This window comes from Lathyrus oleraceus, chromosome 6, assembly GCF_024323335.1.
Source record: "Lathyrus oleraceus cultivar Zhongwan6 chromosome 6, CAAS_Psat_ZW6_1.0, whole genome shotgun sequence".
In the NCBI taxonomy this organism is placed as follows: domain Eukaryota; kingdom Viridiplantae; phylum Streptophyta; class Magnoliopsida; order Fabales; family Fabaceae; genus Lathyrus; species Lathyrus oleraceus.
In genome coordinates this window covers 459258186-459261871 of record NC_066584.1, presented here as the reverse complement: position 1 = coordinate 459261871, position 3686 = coordinate 459258186, and the positions used below count along the sequence as shown (strand labels likewise).

The window sequence follows — 3686 nt, the reverse complement described above, 5'->3', positions numbered from 1 at the left end:
TTTATAACGAAAAAATAAAAAATTTGTTGATGCTTGGATTTCAAGCATGTAACTTTTTAATTATCACCATGTTTATTATTTTAAACCATGATGAAATTTCTTTTAATAAAATCAAAATAAATTCAGGCGCATTAAGATTCAATCTAATTAAATATATCAACTATAAGGAAATGACTGAATAAAGGAGAATATATTATAAGTTACGTAATGCATTGCATTTTAAAAAGAAATCGCCATTACATGTAAGCATTTAGAAACTAGATACGAAATGACACAAACAATATTGATTATATATTTTTTAAAAATCTAACATTAAGTTATGAAATGTTTAACACAAAATAAATACAAAAAATTATGAAATTTTAAATAGTTTTCACACGACGCATTATATTTTAAAATAATTTTCACTCTTTTGTCGCGCATTATCATAAATAATATCACGTGATAAATATTATAATTGTACCATTTATAATTTAAAAAAAAAAGTTGTGATACTTATATTACCATTGCCCATTGTTTTGATATTAAAAATTAAATAATTTGAATAAAAAATTTAGAAAAAATTTTAAAGCAAGAATTTTCCATCTTGAAATTTTGTCTTTTATAAATTAAATCATTATTTTCAAGTTTTAATATTTAATATTTGTTGTATGACAATAATATAAGCATATTTATTGTAAATTTTTGAACTATCAAAGTATCAAAGTAGAGTTTATCCATTAGGTGTTGAATAATCTAAAATATATAAAATAGTAAAACAATGTCATTTTTTTACATTGAATTTTCTACCATATAAACCATATAAAAAGAGATTTGATGTGAATCTCTCAATATAATAAATATTTTAATGTAACGAAAAGATACAACATTTGGAAAATAAATGGGTTTCAACTTTTATAGACATATTCAAATAAAAATGAAAATTAGTCACTCAAAATTTGGTTATAAATCAACCTCTTCACACTCAATTATAATGTATAATTTCTTAGTTTGAAATTCCAAACACATTCATCATTTTCTTTTCTCTTTTCTCTTTAATGTCAACCATGTCAACCGGAAGGAAAGGTCTGGTCGCCAAAAGATTGAGATGAAAAAGATGAGCAATGAGAGCAATATGCAAATGACTTTCTGAAAGCGTCGTGGTGGGCTTTTCATAAAAGCCAGTGAGCTTAGCACACTTTTTGGTGCAGATATTGCTCTTGTTGTATTCTCACCTGGTGAGAAAGTGTTTTCCTTTGGTCACCCACATGTTGATACAGTCATAGATCGTTATCTATCACGGGTCCCACCCCAAATTAATGGCACCATGCAATTTCTTGAGGCTCACCGTAGCGCAAACGTGTGTGAGCTCAATAATCACCTGACAGAAATTAACAATATGTTGGATATTGAGAAGAAGTGTGGTGATGAGTTAAGCCATTTGTGAAAGGCGACCGAGGCTCAGTTTTGGTGGGGGTGTCCCATTGATGGAATGAATAGGGCTCAAGTTATACTATTCAAGAAGGCTTTAGAGGAACTTAAGAAACTTGTTACACAACATGTTGATAGGCTTGTAATTGAAGGTGCACCTTCCCAAAATATTCCATTTTATGTTGGAAATTTTTCTAACTCTAATATGTCAATCAATCACCAAGTAAATCCTCAACAAGCTCAAATATTTCAACAACATTTTTTTCAAAATCCTATGATGCAAACTCATTTATTTGGTTTCAACAATATGGGTGGAATTGACGAGTATGGACCCTCGAGAATCTTTTGATTAGCTGACTTAGATCCGAAAAATGGTTGAGAAATGAGAGAGATATGATTGATATAAGATTTGAAAAATAATGAAAGAAGAAAAATGAAAATAAGAAGAAAGAGATTGAAGAAGAAGCTGACATGGCATGGAAAAGTCAAACCAAACGCGTTTTTATAATATATACAATTCCTTGTGTTATAACGAACAAATGTATAGCTACCCTAGTGGTAGAAACGTGTGCCCTAAGTCACTTACAACCCAAAGATATGGGGTTTGAATCCACCTTATCCTAAACTTTGTTTTTTTTTCAAACAGTGCATGGAACCCTAATGATGTGGGTTCGAACCTAGTCAGTGTAATGTTTATTTTTTTTCTTACTTGTTAAATGTTCATTTTTCTTCGTAATTTCAAATATCCATAACTTCATGATCCCTTAACATTTTTGACCCATTCATTTTGTCATGTGTTTATGAGAATGTCTATTTTATGAATCCATAAAAAATCTCAAAAAATAATATTTATTTTGACCATTTTTATTAGGTAGAAAACTAGTGCATTTTATGTTGTTTTTAGGCCTTTTTAATGGATTTTATTTTATTGTTTCTTTGTTCTAAGTGATCATAGATGTTTGTGTGACCAGTTTATATTTTTTTAGATATTGTTTGATGTTGGTGTAGCACCTCAAATTTGCACCTACCATTATACATACATTTTCATACTAGGTCATAGCATATCATGGTCCATTGCATAGCATTTGCATTGTCCCTCAGTTGCCTCAAGAGCAAGCAATCAAGAATCAGGTCAAACTAATCTCCTGATCAGTCAACCAAGCAAGCAAAGGAATTTCTCATTGAATCAAGGCCTTGAGGTTTGTCCAACAAGTTCACATGACTTGGAGGTCTATTTGAAGAGTTCATGTCAAGGGTTGAGGGCTCAGAGGTCAGCAGTTCATGCCCAGACAGTCAAAAACCCTAGAAAAGTCAACTGTCAGTCAAAGTAGTGGATGGTGGTCATTCTTGTGGAATTTGGGCACCATGGTCAATAATCAAGAGTTCATACAACTTGGGACATCATTTGAAGTCAAGTCCTCAAGGAATTAGGGTTTGGAAGTCATCAGTCAATGCACAATCAGTCAGAAACCCTAAAAGTCAACTGTTGGTCAACTGTCCATTTAATCAGGGATTTGATGATTGGAATTGGTTTGTGAGAGCTCATTCATGTCCAAATAGTCATCATATATCATGCCAAACACCATCATGGAAGAATTTGAAGCCAGATCATGAATTTCCCAAAATGGAAACTGGGCCTGTAACTGAAACTTACCAAAAATGGAAAGTTTTGATCCTCAAACTTACATCATGGTATAAGCCTCAAATGAATTTTTGCCCAACATGAAAGTTGAAGATCTTGTTCTCCCATTTCCAAAAAGTCCTAGAACTCTCAATTCCCATGTATGGTTGGCAAGTTATGATCGAATCGATTTCAGAAAATCTTGAACTTCAAAGGGCCATATCTCCCAAACCGTTTGGCCAAATTTGGTGGGGTTTTTTCCTACAAACCACATTTTTCATCCTCTTTCCAAAAATATAAATTTCATGACCAAAAACCTTACCAATCAAAATGGCAATTTTGGACCTTTTTCATTTAAATTCAAAGTTTGACCAAGAGTTGACTTTTTGACTCAAGCATTTTTTCAACATTTGGCCAATTGGAACACCTCATAAATGTCATTTAGAAGGTGTTTGCAAGGTCAAATTATGCAGAACATGTGAATCTTGTTTGGTTGCTTGAATTGTAAGAAAAGTACCATTTAACCATACTTGCACCATACTTGTCCATGCCTTGCCTTGTACCTCAAAAGGACAGCAATTATGCAGCATTTCCTCTGTCCTTAGAGCCTCATTATGCAGCTAACCAATTGTACATATAGCCATGCCTCACTTGC

At 32.2% G+C, this 3686-nt stretch overlaps 1 pseudogene; it reads left to right on the top strand.

Annotated features, from left to right (window-relative positions):
• Positions 1–1046: 1046 nt before the first annotated feature.
• On the top strand, positions 1047–1759 carry LOC127098049 (agamous-like MADS-box protein AGL62; annotated as a pseudogene).
• Positions 1760–3686: the final 1927 nt, after the last annotated feature.